Raw genomic sequence first — 25,051 nt, forward strand, 5'->3', positions numbered from 1 at the left:
GCGAATGCTTTTCACGACAGTTGATGATTTATGTGTTTAGTATTAGCGCAACAGTGTGAGATACTCGCCCTGTAAGATACGATCGATTCGATTCATGGTGAAACGAAAAGGACGCCGGCGGATTAACTTGTTAAAACAACATACATAGATTATGAAGACGAGCTGCCAACAAACGGAATAAATTCAATCTGTGTCTCGTTAGAAATTCATTTCATACGGTTCCTCCTTTTACGTAAATCAAAAGTCCAATAATAGAGCGAAGATAAAGTACGCGGAGCTCCGGGACTCGGTTATCATAACCAATCAGTATCCTTTTGCAAGAACAATTCGAAAAAGCCAGGTCGAACACGGAATTAAACTTATATTCTGTTCGATGACGTTCGTAACAAGGGCTGCATGAATAAATAAACCTATCCAAGCTTTCGAACAATCGTTCCAATTAATCGATCCTTTCGATTCGCTGCTACCACGACAATTTCAATGCTCGTCGGACGAAACAAAGGAGATTTTAAATAAACGTAAGAATCACGGAATCGTATAATCGATCGTTGATCGTTCTCGAGAGGGTTAAACGTTCTGACACGAGGACGTTAAACACGATGCACGCTCGAATTCGAGAGCGACCGATCGTGTAGAGGCTCGTTAATCGAACGCGAGGAGGTCGGCCGTTGGCACGTGCTCGTTGAGCATCAAGAAGCACTTCTCAGCCGGGCTAAAATCCACGTTGAAATTCGCGCCAGACACGAGGAATCAGCTGGAAACAGTCCAAGCTGGTGCAGCTTAGCGGGAAAGAACGCGCAGCTGGAAAAGCGGGGTGCAAAGCATTGGCAGCGTTTCAACATCCGTAACAACAGAATTACCACGCGTGGACAGCTCTGCAGAATGGGGTTCTATAGTGTACCTTTGATGATGCAACGCATGTACAGGATGTTTCGCGACAGGGTGCCGGCAAACAGGACCGAGGCTAAAACGAAAACAACGTGATTGAGAGCGTCACACTCTCTAAATATTGTAGGATTAAAGTGGTTAAACTAGCATGCTTACGAAAGACGACTGGAACGAATCTGTCTCGTGGTATACGGTCTCTGTTAATATTCTCTCATGTTTTTCCGTAATACTTCTATTACCACCGCTGCTGCGATTATTGCGAGTAATTTGTAAAAGAACCGTATCGTTGGTTTTTAAACAGAATTTTAACGAATATGTTGAAAAACGCCGCTTTGTACGGCACAGAATGGAAGACATCGTAATCTAGAGCACGCGTAATAATATTCGAAAACAGCAAATCCAGTTGCCTGTTACGATGCACGAGGAGAGACAAACGCGTAAGCACTCGAGGCAATTCGTAGTTTAGCGGATCCACGCTGTTACAACCGAGCCGCTGTTTCCAGACAGTAGCACAATTTAGAATGATATAGTGATCTATATATCGTTGGAAACTAAAAAATACATATTGAAATGAAAACAATTTCGCAGAAACTTTTAGCTATGCGTATGAAATATTTCGTGGAATATTTCCATTACAAACAGAACCATTAATATCGTAGAAATTGCGATTAATCCGACGAATACGTGCCAAACGATATTTACAAATATTTGCAAATAAAACTTCGATCGTTTCTAATTAAAAAAATTATTATATGCTAATTGTATTAAAGGAATTGTTATATCTTCGTCGGAATTCAATTATATTCCCTGTCGCATTATCTATCCTTTGTTATATTTCCCAATTAAAAGAATCATTCGCGGGGTGCTGTAGGCGTAGCATCGCAGAATTCGACATACAATTAAATTTTATTCTTTGATATTCGTATATTCATATCGCATACTTTTAACGTTCCATAATCTTAAACCACCCTATAGAACCGAACAAAAACCCGATCGATCACCGTACTTCGTTCGCATCGATACATCATCGTGGCTAATTTTCTGGCGGACAGAGAACGAAGAATTACGATCAGAGTGCATTCGCACGTAACCGGAAGCATATGCTAGTCTCGCAGACTGATATAATCCGACAAACCACGCATGCTAGACTAATGTTTCTAAGTGAAGAGGAAAGAGCACCGACTGGATGGCTACGTGAGCCTCGGATCCCGGGACCGGAAGTAAAGTGGCTTGATCTATCATCCCTCCCACTCGCGGAGTCTCTGAAGGGACACCGTGCAAAAGACGAGGAGGTTGTCTTCTAGTGGCTGCGCTCGATGACTTATTACAAGAGCAATTCGCTCTCATCGACCCCTACGACTCAGACCCCGCGTGCCCTACCCTTTTCAACTCGTGTCACAAGCGTGACAAGTGTTCGATGGGACATTAAAGATGGCACGTACACTCTTCAACCTAGGGACGAACCTATCGCGTCGCTGAACTCCCAGTCATCCTCGTCACGAATGCGACTTTGAAATTTCAGCATCGTTAACGCAGAGATTGTTCGTTTTTCTAACCGTCGCGTAAATATATTTTATAATTTTATGACAATTCAAATAATTACGAATTGTTATCGGTAATGAATGCGTTTATATAAAATTATATGTTAGAAACTATGTGTGTGTGTATGTGTGTATCAGTGTTAACTTTAATACTAAATAACCAGTCTTTTAATAAATAAAAATAATAATAAAGTGAGTTGGTGTTTCACGTTGCTTTTAAGTAGCTTTAAACGACTATAAGAAGTAAAGCGTGTAGCCTGGCGAACTTTCCATAATTTATTACCCACTTTGCTCTATTATGTTCGATAAACACATTAAATTATAATACGATATGGCATTATTATTTAAACTCCTAGCGAATTTCATTAAATTCACGCACAACTATTTCGATTAATTAATTTCGCCAATCTACTATAACTATACAGGCTATAATATCATCCTACGTTGAATCGATAACGTTATAAGAGACACCAGGATAATAAAATTACCGGAGCCTCGATACGTTTTATATATACGGTACAAAATTCCATCGCAAGTTAAGTTTATCTTTCGACTGGTCTGTGATTAAACCAACTGAAAGTTATCGCGTATGGTAATTCTAGGTGCGTACACATAATAAATTATCACGTTGCATAGAAACCGTAATAAAGACGTTCGCACAACCACCGTACGAACCTAAATTACAGGTATACATTATCAACCGCGTTTAATCCATGTACAACGAGCGCAGCGGCGTGTGTCAATCGAATCGTCGACCACCTCATATTCTCTGGAGCCGTGCGTGACCATAACTGACGATCCTGATATTCCCGGCAGGCTAACAGAGTAGTCAACGAACCAATGTACGTGCGAACTCTGTATGTATAAACTACGACGATGGTAATGCGTTTACGCGATCGAATTCTGCTCGTGTATCCCATCGAAAATTCCATACGAAATTCCAACAAACTTTCCTACATTCCAATAAATCACTGACCAAAATCTACAATAATATTCGAAAGAGATGCTGCGATAACAAAAACTACTCCGACAAAAACTAACTCGAAATCGATCAAAATCAAACTACTTTTCCAAATATATTATAAATTCATAGCCATACAGCGATTACAGAAAATATTTTCTACGCTATTCTACTGTATTTGCTAGGATGAAGTACATCGAATTTCGTACGATTTGCCGGTACTTTCGCTACGATTACAAAAATTCTATAGTACGGAAATAAAATCTGGAAACATATAAAATCCACTGCATTGGAATATCAGGTATGTAAATATGAAACCGGAATTTTTGTATAGAAAATACACGTTTATTGTATGAAAATGATTAAAAATATTTTATTCGAAGTATTGCCCATCGCTAGCTATACATTTTTCCCACCTGTCTGGCAATTGGTGGATGCCACGCCAAAGAAACTGCCGCTCTTTCGAGGCAAACCAGTCATCGAGCCATTTTCGTACATTTTCGTCAGAAGTGAAGTGCTGGTCAGAAAGTGCGTGTCCCATCGATGCAAATAAATAGTAATCGGACGGAGCCAAGTCTAGTGAGTAAGCCGCGTGCGAAAGTATTTCCCAACTGAACGCTTCGATCGTTCCCTTGACCGGTTTTGCTGTATGCGATGGTGCATTATCACGAAGCAAAATTACTTTGTGTTGCCTTTTTTGATATTCCGGTCGTTTTTCACGCAAAGCTTGATTCAAATCGATCATTTGTTGTCGGTAGTGCTCGGTATTAACGGTTTCGCCAGGTTTTAACAGCTCGGTGGTCTTTTTCGGTGGTCTTCCACGTTCTTCGTTCCTCGCGTCAAAATTGCCACTTCTGAATTTTTTAAACCACTCGAAGCACTGTGATTTACCAAGAGCATGCTCTCCGTAAGCTTCGACAAGCATTCGATGCGATTCTGCAGCAGTTTTCTTCGAATGGTAACAGAAAATCAATGCTGTCCGCAAATCGTAGTTTCCAGGCACAAAATTTGACATGTTCAACGCTATTACAAACTATGCTGTTGTATGAAACTTGTATTGTTCTGAGTCTAAAACGTTTGTGAGATGTCAACAAAGACTTTTGGCATCAATGACGCAGTTTAGTGATAACTACATTATCAGCTAGGGCCATCTAAAGGCAAATTCCGGTTTCATAGTTACAGACCTGATATAAGGGTATGTACAAATATTTTTCATAGCAAACGTATAAGCGTTCTTTCTCTTTTAATAAATACGATTCAAATACTCGTCTGATTCGTGGCAAATGCTTCGTTTGGCAAATAACGGAGGTTTAGCGCGAAAATATACGAATATCGGGATATAATCATGGATATAGGAAAACCATGTTGACGACCCAGGAGATATGGGTCGATACGACTCGTAAGAAGCTGGTCGTGTAGCCGGCACTCGTGAGACTCTCGCTCGCGTGCCTTTTATTACCTAGGTGTCTAATGCACCTCTATTAAATTCAGATGAATCGCCTAATATATTCAAATTGGCGGACTAGCACCCCGGTAAAGCGAACGAAGAAGCATTCCGATTGAAATCGATGAAATACAAAGACCAGACGAAGAGAGAGGAACACGGTAAACGGTTGGATAAAGCGGAGAAGAGTGGAACGAAGAGGAAAGACGGGAAACTAGATGGGAAGGAACGAAGAGGGAATCGTCGGTTACTTTGGCGAAATGAAAATTGAAGTCGAGCAAAATCCCGTCTGAGCGCGTTATCTCGTCCACAGAAACGAAGAGAGTTCGTCGGCTCGCTGCCCGATGAACCGTTTATCAAACAACCTGCATACGCGCGGAATTTAATTGTAAAATTGTAATACCGCTGGGTAAAAGGTGGATAAGCCGAGTTCGCGAACGAAATTGTCCGCTCTTGCCTGACCACGCGCTTACGATCCCGGACCATCGCCGACGGCCAACACTGGCCAAATGTGGTCACAATTATCCGGGATAGTTTAACTGTCCCGATAAAATATATTCCAAGCCTTATTAGGCTCTTGCTGCCAGATGAGGAACGTTACCATTATGTGAACACTTGGACAATGCCGAAAGGATGGGTAACGTTTTCACTAATATTTCCGGGAGAAAAGGATAATTTTTGGTGGAGCATATTGACGACCATTCTCGAGTTTTAGAACAATGAACTTGTAGAGTAATGGCTGGATAATAAATAGCAATGCGTCGAATTTAATTTCCAAATTTTGCAAGCTATCGGAAGTAATAAATGTGTATACATAATTTTACGAGCGTAGGATTAATGGCAAATGCAGGATTTCGACATTTCGGAATCGAAACATTCCACAATTTCAGATATTCCGATTCCACTATCGTATTAAATTATTTTTCCCCGACAATCGCAAAGGAGCAGGATAACGTCGTTCAACGAATAACAACGGTTAACATGGTCGATCGTGAAGGAAACGAGATACCCGACTTGCTCTTAGTCCAACGCACGGCATAGAAATGGCAACGGCAAAGGGTCCGATGATAGAACAGCCGATCAATCGAAAGCTATGCTGCTCGAGCTAAGTTCAAACTCGAGCCCAACTTCGTTAAGCAGTCTCTTCGAAAGATTTCCAGGGACCCTTGCCAAGTGGATTATGTTGGAACGTGGTCATGGATGAAGTTAGTCGAAAGTTGCACGCTCTGTTGTTCCCTCGGACTCGGATTTAAAGCTGCTCGGTATCCGGATGTCCGAGCAAATAAGGAGAGTCATCCACGCGAATCAGAGACGACGCGGGCTAGGAAAGAAGCACGGTGTAGAGGACGTGTCTCGGGTTTTTCGTTCCGCGACGTCATTTCTCCATTCTGCTACGTGCACCCAAGTATCTCGTTGGGTTTGAGTGTCGGTAAACAGCGGCTACGAGCCAACCGAGTGTTCGAGTGGCCCTCCGTGCCGCTGAGGATCGAGAAATTGAAGAAGTTCACTTGTTAAAATTCTAACGCTCGGCGGAAAACTTTGTTCGCGCTGCCTCGCGGAAAGAACTTCAATTAAACTCGCAAGAACGGTCGGACCTGGAGGAAGGATGCACGCCTCGAAGGATTGCTTGAATCGTCAAGCAGGATTCGTAAAATACGTGTCGCAATGGCTAGATTCTTCTTTACTTTTCATTCGTACCTGCTGCTTTAACTGGTTGATAGATGAAATTATTCAATTTACGCGTTAATTCGAAGAGAGAAAAAATTCGATCGAGTTGGAAGAGAAATGTTTCTTTAACGAATGACTTTCCTAACCGAATAAACTCGATGATATTCCGCCAACTTTAAATGTCTGGTACCATCGCGACGGTGTAACGGAATCGAACGAGCCACGCGAAGAGACGAACAAACCGCACCGAGCCACGAAATGAAACTTTACACGTGGCGAAATGGAATTTCCGATAAACTCGACGATTCGAACGCCACGGCGGCTGTATCGCGAGATTTTTCTCTTCCATTACTAGCTGACAGACGAGTTTTTCTCTCGTCGGTTCCCGATCTAATCTCGAATCGCAGAAAATCGTCGAATGGAAAACGACGAAGCGAAAAAAGAAGAAAAGAGAGGAAAACTCGAAACAGACGGATGTCCTAAACGCGCATAAAAGAACAATACGTTCGAGGTAATTCGTTCAGCAGTGGCCATTCGTAGTTGAAAACGTACCTAACAAAGTTTGGTCATTGCAAAACGTACGAACGTCACAATGGCACAATCGCTTACCCTGCCGTCGTTCGTAACGCCGTCCTTTCTTTCGTATCTGCACTCAGAAAGCGGGTAATAAAGACGCTAACGGCCCCAATGTGTGTATCTCTTGCCGCAAAGCACCTCAGAGTTTGGGACGCTCGTTCGCCAGGCCATTTGCGCCCCTCTCTGCATGAAAATTTAACGCCAAGCGCGTACATCCGGGCACCGGCTTAAATGCGGGATGTGTTTAAGCGATGAAGTTCGTGGATACGTTTCGTACATGGCAACTGACTAGGGAGTATCCAATTCTTTTTAATTTTAACTCGTGTTTTGCCTGTTCCGCTGTAATATTCGACTAAAAAACGGAATCACCTTCGTTCAACGAGAGTTTCCCTGTATATTAAACACTATTCTACGTATGCAACGACTATAAACTCTTGTGTATGCGCGCGAATATGTATATGCGTCAGAACGAATTACCTGAGCAATAAAGTTGCGAATGATACGCGATCTGAGATCAGATAAATACTTACGTAAGCTATTGATAGCGAATAAAAAGCAATTCGTAGCGTGCATACGAAAGTACTTTGGTCGCACGAAACAAGCACGTTTATTGCGCGCTTGAAACCTTCGGAGAATCGTATCTGGGTCGTTATAGTTGGTAAAATTAGCTATAAACGGTATATTTATAGTTGCGAATATGTATCCTTATTTACTCGTTTAAGTATACTCCACTTACTCGACTCCGTGAATCCTGTGCAAATACCCCTGGGGCGTAAAATTTATTCGAAAGTCAAGCAACGAAACAACATCGACAATTTCACACGGAAATGTTTTACTTCAGAAGTAAAGGTATATAAAGCGTAAAAAAATTACAAAGTTTCGCAACGAAGCGGAAAGAGGACTTGGAAAGAGAAAAAGTGTAGTTTGCCCCTAAAGGGACGTGGCTTTTCAAAATCCTACAAATTAGCTCTCGAAGATCCATGATTCGACAATTTTTCCTACGAGTTTTATAGCCAGCAGAAGCTGCCGGCCGTGAATATTACAATGTATCGCGGGTACGTGCGATAAATCGGCGGAGATTACGCTCGGCAATGGTACGAGAAGTAATTGAGGCGGCGGGAAGAGGCGGGAACGAATGATAAAACACGGAGAACGCTCGAACGAAAGTTGTTCGAAAGTTTCGAGAGTCGGAAGTTCGGCGGTAATGTATGACGGCAGAAGGCGAGAAAAATGGATGTTGCCGCGATAACTTTGGAACGTGGAGAGGCGCGCTCGCCGTCAAAGACAAAGAGAACAGGAGGGAGGCACGTTTCGCGTCGAAAATGGAATCCGAATCTCATTAACGGAATCTCCATAGCAGCTAGATGATACAGGCAAGATCCGCGACTCTCGTTGACCGTCACCGAATGCGAGAGCCCTCGTGTCCATCCGTTAACCGACGATTTCAACGTTTCAACAATGACACGGTTTAAACGGGGACGCCGCTTAGCCTGTCCGATTTTCCTTTGCGGAGCTTAACCGGGATTTACATGCGAACGTAATTCTCATCTGGTCCGTGGAAAAAGGGATCTGGATAAAGGTAATGAGCTCTCGAACTATTTGTCGCGAGAGCCATGGCCAATTTTAGTCGAAACAATGATGCGCGAAGAACACAAGGACGAACGATTGTAACACGATTGTTCGGTTTCTGTAAAATGCCGAGCGAAACTGTAATAGGAGGAAAAGCAATTTAGAGAAAGCAGAGTGTTTAGAACTATTCAAATAAATAAGAAATATCGAATCGAACTAAATTTTCGGCTACGACAATCGATCGTTTATAAAATACTTGCTCGAGATAATTTTTTAACACTGACGATTTGTAACTTGTAAGGTTTCGCTAATAATATTGGTTCGATGTTTCTACGCGAGAATCCAGGTAATGTAAGAACACGAAGTATCATTTATCTTAACTCTTTGTGGACAAACGATAATTTCTTCTTTTAGAATCCATACGACTAAATTATTAAATATAAAAAGGTCGAAGAAAAGAATTACCATCGTCCGGACGAAGTAACGAAATTATATCGCGATATATCGAAACAACGAGGAAATTCAACGTGTGTAAACCGATATAATAATCCATTATTTTGGTCAAACCACGTGGATAATAGAGCGATTCAAAGACCGAACAGGTAGAACACCGCCAATTCGGAAACCGTGCGAGAAGGAACAATTGAAAGGCTAAACGATCGTGTAAACAGCGTGTAAACAAGTTCGATCGGTGCTCGAGTTACGCGTCACGTCGGTGTCCGTGGTTTGAAACGCGTCGAACTTCCGGCGGTGTTCGCAGCGGAATTTCATTAAGCAAACACGAAGCGCGCGCGCGACGAAACTCATTACGCGAACCTTATTATAGTCGCCGCGTTACAAGGATGCGAGGTCCGCGAGGATCGCTGAACGCAAGCCGGAGAGAACTCGTCGAGCGAATAAAATGCGAGATCCACGACGATAAAAGACGGAGACGCGGCTCGAACAATGCTTGCGAAGAAATTAAAACTTTACACGTAGAGTTAAACGTAAAGTTAAATTTTAAACTCACACGCGTGTAATTGTACGACGTTAGTTCTTACAATAACGACGTTCGGTAAAGTTGGGCAATCGAGGAATTTTTATCTTGGAAAGTTTGATGGCGAACGAAGTGTTCTTGATTAATTCTACCGAGAAAAGAGTTCAAGAGATTTCACCGTTCGTATTATTTTCTTATATCTTCATATAGCGAGCTGAATATCATAGTACCGTAAGTCGAAACTTTGAAAATTTGTATCTCGATTCTTCAGAGAATCTTTCTATCAAACGTCGTAAAAGTTTCGTAATTAATTACGTCGTAACATCGATATCCTCTGTCGCGATAAGTTTTCGCAACTTGGAGAAATGAAATGAAATTTTTACAATAATAAACGCAAAACGCGCTATTTCGCGTAAAATAGGAATCCGATTTACACCGCTGTAATCCTCGGCTTTGCACACGATAAGCCGTGTATAACGAAGTTTAACTATCGATTTTTGGAACTGAATTATAACACAAAGATTCGTATCCGCGTGAAACGAATGAAACGTCTATAAAAAACATCGTTTCGCTTAAACGAAAGAAAGTGGAGCAGTAAGCGATATTTATCTATAAATAAATTTGAAAAATTAATTAGAAAATAAAGAGAACGGGTAAAGTTCCGTATGGCGTATAACTGTTTTAATTGTTATTAATCGAAACGATTCGAGTACTCGTGTGCGGACTTTATTTCGCGGACAGCGAGCGCCGTCTCTTTTACGTGGAAAATTGGCAGCTGGTTCCTTTTTCCCTTCCCACGTTGTATGATTGATCGATCTAACCACTTTGCCGCGGAGCTAGCCGAAATTACCCGGCGATTCGTGCAAATTGTTTGCAAATTGCGATCGATTTCGGGGCGTGGATTGAAATGCACTGTAACCAAGAAAAATGAAGGCGAATTTCGTGTCCTTTTCGACGCTTGTAATTTCGATATTCGTTTACAGATCGTTTCGGATGCGATTTTACCGAATCCTGGAATGGGATCGATGCAACGGTGTCAACGTAAAAGGTTAAAACGAATAAAGAATCATCCGTGATACGATCCGTAAGGCAAATTCCGTGAAATTTCAAACAAATTCACGCGAGTTTAAACACGATGTAGCGCCTAGAACGAAACGTATGAATTCGAGCCGTGCGCGCGTAAATTCATGGAAACACTGTGTGTCAACGGATTTCGCGAAAATCGCAGACGATTCACGGCAACGTGGCAAAGAGAAGGAACCCTGGGAACTTTCAGTTGGCTTTAATGCGATTAGTTTGTGAGATCGGCAAAGGATGAATCAACTCTTTCCTTATCTTGTACCAATATTCAGAAGACAGGGGCTAAAGATAAATAATCTCCTCGTTGGGAACGGAAGAATGGTTCGACTAAACCTCGTTTATAAGACCCGATGTATCGATTACGAGGGATTTACAAAATCACAGTGACAAATCCATTAAAAATTGTACAAAATAACGTGGAAGTAAGAATTCACGCAGATACGTAATTTTTTGAAAATCCATCAAATGCTTCAACCTGAATTGTCGATATTAAGAAAGCAATGGAATAAATCGTAGAAGAATTGAGAAGAAAATTTGGAAGAATCTGGCCATGTTGATCACGGACGTGCGTAATTTTATTTCTAAACGTCGTATGTGAAGCATCGTATTTGCGTATTACATTACGTTTCGATTTAGGCAGAAAACGAAGAGTCGAAAATACAGTTGATGTTATTTACGCGCAATTTGCATAGTGCTTGACCCGAAATGCTAAATCGTCGTTGCACCTCGTCACCGTCAGACTACGCGACATCGAAATATTTGCGCTGCTCGTCGCGAGACGGACGGACGCATTAAGATGCCCGTGTCGAACAAGAGGCTGAGCGCACGAGAACTACGGGCGGAGAAGCTCCTTAGCCTCGCATCGATTTGCATAGAAAGTGTCCATTTCCGATTAAAACAGGACCGTGGAAGAACGCACCTCGACGCCGAGCATCGAGGAAAGCCAATTAAAACGACGATCGAATTTCGTCTGGTCTTTAGTCCGGTCCTTTTCGTCTCATTTAGTTGACATATCTATCACGTATCTGTCATTTCGTAAATTCTGGAAAATGCGAAGAAAGGAGACGAACAGAGACGTAGCTTGAATCTGTATCGTTATAGTTCACGCGCATCGAGTACACGAGGTAAATCGAATCTCGAGATGCCAGGCGAAACGATGAAACGAGATGAAACGATGAAACAAAGGATATTATACGAGGTAGTTGTATCAAAGAGTAACGATTCATTAGTGTACGATGAACGAAGATGTACCTATCGGTATATATCTTACGTCGATTTTTATATCAATCTGTCGCTCTCGTTTTAGCAAAGAAAAAGGCTCGTAATGTTCTAAGAGAAACTTTATCGTAAAAGAAATATCGGCGATTCTTCTATATTTTCTTCAAACGTAAGGAACCCTTTTGTCAACTTAGAAATTTCAGAAATTACGTGGCGATTGACAAAATGTAAATTGCAGCTAACATCTTTTAAAGTCCATATGGAATATTCAGTATCTTTCTGATAAAAGCAAAGCGATATTTTTTCTCGTCGCAACGGCCGCGGCTCTCTACGGACATCGCAAGTTATTCCATCAGAAATACAGACACACGCGCGTTCAAAAATTCCACTTCTCTCCTCCGTAGTCCAATCGATCAGAACGAATCGGAAGAGAATGGTCCCTTGTTACCACGAAATTTCCAAACTAAAAATAGAGAAAATAAGGAAGACAAACTATGCAATCGGTGAGCCGTAACGGATATCGAAGTGGCCGCTGCGGAACCGCCGCTCCACACGCGAAAATTATCTCCGGCCTGTGCACGCGATCGTAAAATGCACGCGTCTCCTCTCTTTCTATTTCTCTCGGAGCCGGTGCTCGTTTTCTTGCCGAACCGTCCAGCCAATTTCGCTGCTCTGACACCGGTGTCGCGCATCGTTCGTTTCGTGCCGTCTCGGCCGACCGTAAAAGAAACGAAAAAGTCGAACCAGAAACGTCCGTCCCAGGGAAGCGACTACAGTATCCCAGAGTAACCAAGCCACGGAAATCACACAGAAACCGTATCACCGTTGGATGTGTTCACCGTGATCGAACAGGCCATTTTCGAAGCGAATAAGAAGCGTCGTAATTGTCTCGAAATTTTTAAGGCGTGTTGCGTTGAACGTAAGATTAGACGATATTTGCGTTTCATATTTCATTTCTCTGCAACTGTTTCAACTTCTTAGCCACTTTCTCCTCTGTCTTTTTCGTGTTATAAAAGATTAAAAAAGAATCGTAGAATCATCGTAAATTGCATACAAGCCGAAGATATATCGCTAGATGTATCCTAAAAGCATCCAGAGACATATCGCTTAAAGCTCATAAACTAAGAACCTTAAATCTATTTAGTCGTTGGCCTGCGCTTTGTCGCCCACTTCTCGGGACCTATCATCACGTTGCAGAATAAGCCGAGGCTTTAAAACTGGAGCCCCGCTGCGACGAGAAACAGATTTTCTGGACCAATGGTCTCTACGTACGGTGCTCTATCGGGCAACGAATCAACTTATTCACCGTTAAATCTCGTTAGGCCGCGCCCAAATCGATAATGATCTAGATCAGTTTGTTTCAAAACCAAATTCATGCTCTCCAGAAACTCCATACAAGTTACAGCATCCGTTCGTGCTTGTTGCTTATACGGATGATTTAAAACAATGGACGCTGATACGTTATTTATACTTTAGAAAGTTACTTCTTTCGTTCGTATAGTCGTACGATATGTTCGATGTTTTCGAAGGATCAAATTAAACGTCGATACGTTGACACAGTAAAACAGTAACAAGAACTGTTCCACGAACTATAGACACTTCAGGAAAGTGCGAAGGAAGCGCTGATTGGTCACTTGTCTTTAACGAAACTAAACAATTGGAAATCTTGAGAGATCGCCAATTTTAGCAAGCTAACTCCTAAAGCTCAGGGCGGCAAGGATTTGTCATTTGTCGGAAGATTTCGTATAGTCCAAGACATTCTATTCGAGGCAATCGTCGGTTAGTTTATCGGTTTCGATCAGGAGACTGCAGGTACATCAGATTCTGTCAGTCATTTCGTTCGGTCCAATGATTCTGTTTAAAACAACGAGCAATCTCAATCAAGAAGCCAGTCAGACAACCAGTTTCATTTAGGAGGCTCGTTAAATCAATTACTCAAAGAACTTTCGAGTCCCGAAATACTCAGACTCTGACAATTAGCCTCGCCTCCCTAAACAGTTGGATCCTTCGTATCGAAGTTTTCGATTCCATTCTACGCCACTAACAACGTATTTCTATTTGATTTGAACGAGTCAGAAACAGTGCAGACGGCCTTTGGCACTGTTTGGTCGAACATTTCGTCGTCTAAATTTCGGTTCAAACAGAATAGAGTATAACGAACTGCATTTATCGAAACGGAATTTTAATATCGGCCGAATCCAGTTATATCTGGACGTGAATTTCCATTGTACGAATGAAAAATCGACAGAACTGACGGAGAAGATCATTGATCCTCTATCGTATCGAATAGGTTGAACCGCTGGATGCGGTTACATAGAAATGAAGTTCTACCGTGTTAATTGAAAAACCGCAAAGTCGAAGCCTCGGATGAGTTAAGACTTTAATAAGAAGGCGTCGAGCGCCAAACAGTTTAGAGGTATTATTTATTACCGCCATCTTATTACGATTCTAACTGTTCCCTTCTCTTCAGCCCTTCCTTCTCCCTTGGCATTCTTCCCCAACGAACCGGGAAAATGGCTGTTTTTTTCGTGGCGTATAAGGGCAAATGACCCCGATATTGCGGATGACTTCTGTCTTGGCGAAACTCTCTCATTCCTCTCATCGTAATTTATCCGAACTTTTCACCCCTTCGAGGCCCCTCAGACAGACGTCCCGAACGTGACGGGAAAACGGCATGGGTCCGCGCGTACAAAGCCAGTCACGTGTATCCGTTGAAAGGAAACCTCTGCCCGGTGAACAACCTTTCGCCCTCGCCAACGAAGGTCGCGCGATTTTTCTCCTACCTCTATGATAGGGATCCTTTGCGACGAGGCTCAAAAATTAGAGAGACGGCGCGTTTTAAATTTTCCTCGCAAAGTTCCGATCGTTTTACTTTACTTTTACATTTACTCTTTCTACGCTCCTCTTCTTTTTCTCTCTATTTTAAACGAAAGAGAAGACTTCGTTCAACTATTTCCTCTAAGCTGCACTATCCTTCGCGCCTTCTTTCCACCGCTGCACACGAAAGGTACGCTCGAGCGTTCGTCGCAACCAGAAAAGCAGCCACCTAACATCATAACGCAAAGAGCGGCGTTCATTGAATTTTCCATCCACGAATTGCCTTGATTAGACAACACCCTTCCTCGCCCTTTCTTCGAAAGCCCTGTGTCAATGGAACACCTGGACGACGTGTTCCCTGCTGAATCGTCGAGAAGACAGTCGTGTTTCACGCGCGAGTATCGTTAACAGCGCGCCTACGAACGGACGGCTGGAAAATGCAAAAAATGTCATCTAGATGCAAATGATCGGCCAGATTACGTGGTCGAGGAAGGAAAAAATGCGCGGTAGACGGTACGATGTACTCGGCGACGCTATTCGCTATCTCGTTACCATGCCTGACAGTGATAAACTTGCTGGAGCGGCGTACGCGAAGGCAAGGCCACGCAAGGGGGTGGCTGTTGTCGCACGCAGCCGTGGCCCGCACGGAGTTACGATGCCCTCGCGCGATTCTACGCACGGACACCCGCCGCCCTTCGCTCTGCAACTCCGTCTCATTCAACCCTCTGAAACGTGGGTGCAGATAGTCTTTGCGGAATGCTACCCGACAATAGCACGAATGACACCGGAATAAACGGTATTCTCGAACGCGACTGCTGTTACGCGACTTTCAATAGACTGCTTCTTCGTTTCCTACCAGTCCATCCTGACCTTTCTCTCTCTCGCTCTCGCTCTTTCTCCAAGTTGTCGTTCACAACCATTACCGCGTGATCTTTCAAGCTGAAGCTTGTATTTTGTACTTATATACTCCTCGTGTTACTTTGTTGGAAGGTTTGTTACGGTCGACAATGGTTTTTATATTTATATCGAGCTGATGTAAGATCGACCTCTCTGTATCGTCGAGGAGGTGATAAAAGTTTCATTCTTGATAACGTAACTTTAGAGAAAAGAATTGGATATTTGTAAAGTTTTGATAGATAACTTTCAGCCGATCGGTGTTTCTCGGATTAAGATGAAATCGAATCACCGGTTTAATTAGAAATATCAATCTAACTAGCAAACACGGTTCCTTCATTTTTCCAATTAACCTGGTCCCTTTTCTTGATGTTTCAGGAAACAAGTTTCTTCTGACGATCCAACAAAAGTTTCGTAGGTGCGTTAAAGATAAAACATCCCGGCCAGATGCGCGATTAATTATTCGGTAATCGATCGAAAGTTTCGATTTGACGAGCTCGTGCATTTCGTAGTTACACGCGCTCTGATTCGCTAACATTTTCATTTAATCTCGCTTCTACGTTCGCCTGCGTTCGCACTCCATTATGGAGCGAAAGCAGAAATTAGCGTTCATCAACAATTTAAAGCGTCCATGCACCTTTATCGTTTTTAATGCTGTAAATGGAACTTTTTTAAATTGCGCAAGCCCGTAAAAATTCGCCGTATCGCCAACTTTATCCGTACACGAAATTTCGCCGCCGGTATTTCGTCGGATCCGCGTTGTGATCGTTTCGGAACGAACGCGTCGTTTTCCAAGTCGCAGGGTCGATACGACGACGACAACGTCGACGACAACGACCCAACGAAAAAAGAGACAAGATTTTCAGCTATCCGGGATAGGAAAATCGCTTCCTTGCTCTTATTTAAGGATTCAAAGGCAGCCTTGGAACGCGATGAATATTTCACGGGGGGTGGGAAGGAGCAGGATGCCGAGCTATTAAATTGTACACGCGATTCGCTCAAAGTCTGGCGAACGCTTCCTTTGACAACCTACTCGACTCTACATGGCCGATACGTTGCCGAGTTCGCGTTACAAAGTTGCCTGGTAAAATTACAGGTGCGCTTTCAGCATTCGGAATGATTCGCAAAATCTCACGGTGAGCGGCAGGATCAGGGGAAAAGGTCAGCATCCGTGGGATTACAACTATTTCTTCGAGTACGCTCCTCGATGATAACGGTGTTTTGTTCCAGAAATTCATCTGTTTGATTTCAACTCGCAAATCGCAAATAGCCAATCAAACTCACCAAACACACAACGGTTCAAATATTTTCTCGTATAAGCGCAAATAGATAGCGCAAGTCATACAGCGTATTGCAACTCATATTATACCTATTCCACAAGACAAATACCAAAGAGCAACCGAATGTGAAAACACGGTACTCAAACTGTGTAAACTGGACTCGAAGCACACGTTTCTATCTACACAGAACGGATCGGAACGCCTTATCCAGATAAATAACAATAATTCCTGCAATTGCGTAACTTCGAATCGAACCACGGCAAACTTCAATCCAAACAATAGCAACGATTTATACAGTTATACGGTTGAACAAGCAGACTATGGTTGGCGGTCAGTTGGATCGCGTGTATCCACCCTAAACGTCGCAAATAATTAACGAAATTGCGGATATCACCTTTCTGTTCGATTCGATGAACGGAAACGCTGGAACGAAAAAGATGGCGCGTAAACCGGCTAATTTCATCGCGAGTTACACGCTCGTGGCCGCGTGACGAGACCTACCCTGATGGGGACTGTAGTCCGATCGTCGACGAGCTCGACCGTCCGGCGATCCTGAGGGACCCTCCGGCAGAGGCGAGACGACATCCGACGAGCCTCGTCTCGATCCAACGCCAGACGAGTGTTCCGAGTCCCTGCGATGTCTGGCCACATGGGGCGATTCCTGTGGGGTTCCGTGACCGGAACTCATTGGAGTTCTCAGCGGAGAACCGTGCGCGGAATACGGAGAGCCAGGAGGCTGTATCTTCTCAACGCCTTCAATCGAATATTCGCGTGACGGATTGGCCGTGCAACTGACGAACATTTGATCGCGGATAGCAACGGCAAGACCGCCGGAGAAAAGGAAGGAACATCGGAGAATCGATCGCATAACTCAGCTTTGAACGACGGAGATAGCGGACGGTTGGGCTCGCGTTTGATTTCCGGTGCAGTTGCATGCCTCGTATTTTTATGCGCCAGAGATAAGATTTTACGTTTCTGTGGTACGTCGTGACTTTTCTGATCGTACAATGGTATATGCAGCGGATGGAAAATATTTGAACATCTACCGTAAAAATCTTTGTTATCACGTACAATAACTGTCTTATATCTCCTATAGACGCGTTCGAATTTGTACCAATCTTTTTACCAACATAATGTTCATTTTGCTGCTAATAAATTGTCTCGTACGACGCGACTAATATATTTCTACGATCTTCTATGTTAAGTGTTTCGATAATCTTGAGAATATGCGAAAAAAATTAATGCGTTTGCGGGTTTCGAGATTTATCGAAGCTTCGAGAATAGAAATAAACTTTGCGTAATTTGACGTTTGCCCATGAATTTTACATCAATGGGCAATTCGCTATTTCATTTTCCGACTGAAACAAGGTAAATTGATTGGAAATCGTATGATTCGTCGAATTTACAAACAGAATACGAAACAACAAAGGGATAGGACCGAACGCGAGTCCCGAAACGAGTTCGATCTCGTACGTGGCTATGTGGCTCGATACCGATGCGTCGCTACAAGGCTAAAGGTGAAGTTGGGTTTTTATATCAACAAAAAAAAAAGTTGCAATTTCATTTTCCCGCTGTCCGTGTGTCCGCGCTGACTTTTAGAATAATTGAAATCGACCAAAACGCGTGTAACGCTGAGTAAGCTTCGAGGTGATCCCTTTCAGTCGAGATTGCCTGCATGACCCCGTTGGTGCCCGCTATATTTTTTTTATTTTTCTTTTTCATCTTTTTCCCCCAGTTCTTTGTAAATATGCTTTAACTACAGAAAATAGCGATTGGAAATATCAAGCGTCGATGTGTAATGTTCTTGCGATTTCACGTTGACGAAATTTTAATCAAAATCGAAACGTTTCCCTTTCGCTTCTCTTTCTCTCTTTTCGCTTTTTTCTTTCGGCCAGTGATTTTACGAAAGCGTAGTTACAAAGTGAAACGTAAAAACGGAATAGTTTTCGGTGGCGGTTGTGGCAATACAGGCCCGTTACAACCGTTTATCCAAAGACGATCTTTCGAATCGATGGACACGGTTCGTTTGGCCAGGTTTTAATCGTGAACAGGTCGAACGCGTCGTATTTCATCTATGCAACCGGTTCAATTACTCAACGCAACGTACACCGGGAGAGATCAATGAGCGTCCAATGACGAATTTCGTGGATATCGCGCGCGACGAGAACTGTTTTATCCTCTGATCGTTGAATCATCGTTACCGTTGCTCCGATACCAACAATAGGATAAAATACACCATGTCGAAACAAAAAAGCTAAATCAAACTACTTTTTCATCGTATTCGAACGAACGAGTAAGCAAACGCGTCGCAAAGAAGTGCGGTGTAATTTCTCGTAAAAATACGAATGCAAAGAGCGCAGCGAGATTTTGTTGGCAAGCTTCTCTTTAGAAACGGTCCGAGGAAACGAAAAAAAAAAAAAAGAAAAAAAGAAAAGAAAGGAAGGATTCGCTACAAATTTCTCTCCTCGTTTTCGCTCAAAAACGCCACTTTCCTCGCGCCACAATTCTATTCATTCCTCATACGACGCTCCACCGTCGTCTACACTCTCGATAATTAGATTGCATCCCTCGTACGACCACTCCATCGACGAAACGAACCGATCCGTATCACGAAGTCGGCGCGGAACACGATGGTCCGTTCCGAGTGCAACTCAAACAGTGTTCGAAAACAGTGTTGTAGTCCGAACGAAGAAAAAGAAAGGAGAGAAAGAAGAGGAAAGGACGAAAAAGTCAATATAGGAGATCACTTTCTACCAGATAGGCACACGATCGATTCTCCTCTCGAATCTTAAAATGAGAACGCGGTCTGATCGATTAACCGGCGATCTTGCTTCATGGCAAGTACGCGAAAGCAGATTCACGACCAAGTGACCGGCTGGTACCTTGATGGACGACCGACGAATGATGAGAAATTCCGGACAGGATCGATTGATGCGTAGGCGGAGAATGAACGAGACCAGCGGGTCCAAGAGGGTTGACGAACCCGTGGATCGGATTCCCGTGCATAGGATTGCCGTGAATAGAGCGCGATGGTACCATTCCAGGCAAAGGTATCCCCCTCGTTTGTACCTCGTGAGAGGCGGAGATGGACGCGTTCGTGGCCGGATGGCCAGGAACCGGGCTACCAGCATGTATCGAGCCTCTCCGGTGCTGCGACATAATTGGAATTCGATGACTGCGACGAGGACGAGGGTACGGCCAATAGTTACTACTCCGACCAAACTGGGGGGACCTTAATGTTCGCAGACGATCGACGACATCTGCGCGATCGAATCCAACGATTGAGCTCAGGGCGCTTCCTCTTCTTCGCGTACGATATCGACCAAGCTACCTGCAATCGCCCGAACGTTCAGCTGTTTCAACGTTCGTTTGTCGGTCCTTGGAAATATACGGAAGCTCTATGGGAGTCCGTTCCGTATCCCAGTAAAACGTATCGTCCAAAATGATCCCGCAAACGAGAGTATCGGAAAATTGGTCGGTATCGATCGGACTAAATTAGAAAAATGTGGTTCCGATGCTTCGATCCTTTAGAACGACGATTAATAACGCGATCCGGAGGTAGCTCGTTGAGAAGCGTAGACCAGCTTCCGTGTACTACGATAATCGCGCATCCTTCCGCGAGAATAATTAACGTGGTTCTGCCTGCAGGATGATGGTCCCTGGTGTGACGCGAATTTCACGCACCCTGCATCCAGAGATTTATCACGAAGCGTTCACCCCTTCCAAGAGTCAGGCTGTATGGCATTTACACCGCTCATGGATCAGGACGGTATAAAAACTTGCGCAGAAATCGATATTACCGATACGTATGGGCCGATTTATCGTTCGACGAACGAACGGAGAAGAACGAGCAGCGAATCGTGATTGTCTTTGGTTGTCCTTGTTTTTTTTTTTTTCCTCCCGGCGTGCAGCGAACTCGACTCGCTACCCAACTTATCAATATTCGATGTGGAAAACTCGTGTGAAACTTCTTCGAGTATGTTTTTAGAATACGTCGACCATTCTCTTTAGCGCGAAACTACGCGAAGCTTTCTTTCGAAAAACTGTTTGTCGGAGCGACGAGTGGTCCCTGAAAAACCGACGAAACGATCTTTAACGCGGCGAGAGTGTTTCGCTCGCCAAAATCTTCGTAAACACGTGGCGCGGTCAAAGATCTTCGATCCTCGTATCGAACGGACCGAATTCCCCTCTAATTCTATCGCACAGGGGCGAAGTAGATTCCCCTTACTTTCCACGGGAATCGTAGCCGGGTGGCAGGTCGCTTTAAGCATCAATTATTAAGGAAAACAGCGCAGGCGTTTTAGAAACGAGTGGGCACGTGTCGGCGCCTCTCTCTCTGTGTCTCTCGGTGTCGATTGTTCTGGCCCCGAGTGCAACTGCACCTCGATTCCATTGAACGCTTCGTTACTCTCCTATACGAGGTCCGAGCCGATCTCGTACAATTACAAAAGTTTCTCTTATCACCGACGGTGCTCGTTTATCCGACGATCAACCGGCCCCGATTAACATCGGAACAGAAACTTTCTTCACAGCCGCGGTTCCGTTGTCCGCCGTGACCTTGCTACTTTCGACTTGTTGATTTAAGACACTTGTTGGTTTGCACCGTTATCGCGGCCACCCCTGATACGTGCTTCGACGAAGTTGCTTATAGAAAAAAGTACGTTGAAAAGGAATCGACACCCAAGACGATATTCACGGATATGTAGAAAGTATTCGAGGATAAAGAATGTCGGACCAAGGTACCGGCACACTTCGATCGACGAATACGCGAGAGATCATCCACCTTCTTTCACAACGTTTCCAGCATTCACCAGAGAGTAACAACGTTCCGAAGAAGATCGATCGGAGCTTGTAAAACGAGGAATAGCCGTGCTATAGCCATTCGAGATTATCCACAGGTGGAGACATCCACACGACTTGCGATGTAGCTCACTTTTACGCGATCAACAGCAGAGAAGTCCACGTGTCAGGCGGCGCGACGAGAACCGGTCTGGCGACGAAGCCGGCGTACCCGGCTGCGATTTCCACGTTACCGGAAAGCGTCGTCGCGCCTCGCGTTTTCCACGCGTTTTATCGCAGACCTCTCGACCCGCAACGACGATTCGCACGGATACCTCCGTGTCACGAGTGGAAAATCGTACGCGAGCAATCGTAGGTCGCGTGAAACCGGCCGATCGTCCGCAGTCGACGAGACGAGCGTTTTCGTATTTTCCGCGAGCACGTTTTTGGCGGCGGTTTTGAGAGCGTCGCGACGCCGTCAGCGTCGGGGTGAGTCGTTCGTGTGCGACAGGGAGCGGCCGCGCGAACACTGGAACCAACCCATGCCTCCTCCACCACCGGCAACACAACCACCATCGACGATGCCGCACCCTCTCCTCCACTACCACCACTACCACCGTCGCCACCACCACCTCCACCACCGCCGTCGCCACTACCACCACCACCACCACCACCACCACCACCACCACCACCACCGCTCCTACTGCTACAACTACCACCACCGTTCTACCACCATCGTCCTTGTCACCGCTGCGTTACACCACCACCACCACCACCGTCCTACCCTCCATCACTACCACCCACTCTATCTACCACCACCTTCTTCTACCATCACACTATCACCAGCCACCATCCTTACAACCACCATCAACGGCGACTCCACCATCGGCGGCGCAACCCAGCACCGAATTCTCTCTCTGTCCTTCAACCACTATCCATTGCCACCAGAGCAGCTCTACCGGCACCGTTTCTCTTGTGTAGGTGGAATAACCTCTCGTCTATCCCCTCGACTACCGGTGCACCAGGTAGATACTGACGACGGTACTACTATTCATCCCCCTTCTCTGCCTTTCTTCTACGCCCTCCAACTTCGAACTCTGCCATCCCTCGGATATACACCGTCGTCTACTCCCTTTCTCTCTCGTCTTCCCATCCTTTCTATCTTTCTAAGCCCCCCAAACCAGTTTCTCTCGCTCTTCCGTACTCTTCTCGTACTATCCACAGCCTTTCTTCTTCCAGGTACATCGAAAGGCTCGTGTGCGCCCGGCTGGCTGGTGCGCCTACGCGCGTCTCTAGGCCAGCACGTACGACACACGCGAACGAGCGGGCTCGTGCGTGGTATTCCGGCCACCTTCGTCGCGAGTTGTACACAAGCGCGTTAGGCGTGCGTAATTACTCGTCGTCGTCGTTACACCCACGATGATACCAACCACGACGACTACTACGACGACGACGACTACGGTGGTTGTATGTTAATGAACGCCAACCTACTCTGGTAGTTTCTCGCTCTCTGGCGCCGGTCGATGGACTTGGTAAAGTAGTCCCGCGTGCAAGTTACGTCGTCCCCGTCGTAACGAGCGCGATTGGCGAATAGCTCGCTACTGGGATCGCGCGTTCCTCGCTACCGACGAACAGACATTTCGCCAGCTACGATTTTGTCGTCACAATGCGAACCGTTAATTATCGCGCGTCGACGCGTCGTCTCGCATGCGGTTCCGTCTAGGAAAATCGAATTCCAACGCGTGGCAACGTTTCGCCTCGTCGTTGCCGTTTTGTCGCCTATCGTTCGATCGTTTGCACGCCGTTTACGTGTTCGATGACCGTGAACGATCGACGAATCGCGCCCACAGGAGATCGAATTTTTGTCCAACCGTAAAACGAAAAACCGTCAAATTGTAAATTGTTAGAGCCCGAAATTACGTTACATTGGATAAATCGCGGAACAGCAGCTAATATGGACAAACAGCGATATCGATATCAATTACCACCGCGAAACTTGATCAACGTGAATTAAAGAAACGACCACAAAATGGCTAGTGCGTCGAGGCTAAATCGGTATCGACAAAACGCGGGACCAGACCAGCCGCGCTTCCGCGTACCTAATAATCCTGTATGCAAACTGCAATTAACCGGTAGAAAGTTTAATTCCATCGTACGCGATCCGCGCGCTATTAATCGTCGTAACCAACCGGTCGGATATTAAATTCTGCGTGGAAATGGATGATAAAAATAACTGTTGCGTTACGTGGCATACGAGAGTAAACCGAAGAGGAAAAAAGAAAGGAAAAAAGAAAGAAGAGAAAAAGGCAGCACGCGTAACTATCGATTGACCGAAACGCGCGGATGACAGGTTGAAAAAGCGCCATTTCGCGGTTGTCGAAACTGATTTCCGTGGCCAACGAGAAAACACTGCGATCCGATCGACGATCGCTCGTCTTCCATCGGCAGACGGTAGTAAAGTAGGGAGAAAAGAACGTCGACGACGGTGTTCGTTTCGGTAATGCTTTTCCACGGAATATGGCTGGAATATTTCGTTCGTCGACCGTGAAACGTGGGAAGGGGGAGGGAGGAGGGTGGAAGAACGAGCGAAATTCCCGAAATCGTCTATTAGCCCAGAGGAAACCGCGCGCGATGTTTACCAAACGTTTGATAGGTCTGCAACGATCGTTGCCCTGATCTAACCGTTTACAAAATTGGAAAAATTTCGTAGGAAAATTGGAACGTTGATATTCCGGGATAGGCTGATCGTAGTTTATTTCTATGGTTCTGTAAAAAATTTCGTGGTATTTTTATAAAAGCTTGTTCGATCGATGATATAATTTTCATAATAGACTTTTCTTATTTTCTCCCAACTCATCGCGAATTCTCCGATGCTGTTGTTGGCGTACAATTTCCTCGATTTATAGTTTGTAAATTTAAAATTAGAATCTCGCTGTTATTCTTTGCTTTTGATCGACAACACATTGGTAGCGTGATATCTCCGGTACTTTGCAGTACAACGGGCCGCAAGGTCTCTCGTATCAAAGAGTTTGATAAGTACACGCTGGCAATTTTTCCATGCCATTGTTGCAACGTGATTTACGTTCTCGTGTTCCGCGAGTACGGTAGTCTCATTGAAAGGGACACAAACGAAATGGAATAAATGCAAGTTTCGATCGAATCTCCTGCGCTGTCTCTCTGCCACTGTCTTCTTGCCTGCCACTTCTCTCAGTCCGAGACAACGGAATCGCCCACTTACATGAAATATACGGCCAGGCAATATTTCAAGATCTCCTGGCGTAATAATACTATCGTACTTTCTAGGGCGTTACAGCCGGTACGGCGAACAACCATAAAAATTCAACGAACGAGATCGTTCCT

General features: G+C 44.6%; 1 protein-coding gene across 8 annotated transcripts in view; it reads right to left on the minus strand.

Annotated features, from left to right (window-relative positions):
- Nucleotides 1–25,051, minus strand: part of LOC138182547 (dystrophin, isoforms A/C/F/G/H) — a 439,773-nt gene that overhangs the window by 303,076 nt on the left and 111,646 nt on the right. The window lies entirely within an intron of this gene.

The sequence above is a fragment of the Bombus flavifrons genome, chromosome 8, assembly GCF_040668555.2.
Source record: "Bombus flavifrons isolate JBK064 chromosome 8, iyBomFlav1_principal, whole genome shotgun sequence".
In the NCBI taxonomy this organism is placed as follows: Eukaryota; Metazoa; Arthropoda; class Insecta; order Hymenoptera; family Apidae; genus Bombus; species Bombus flavifrons.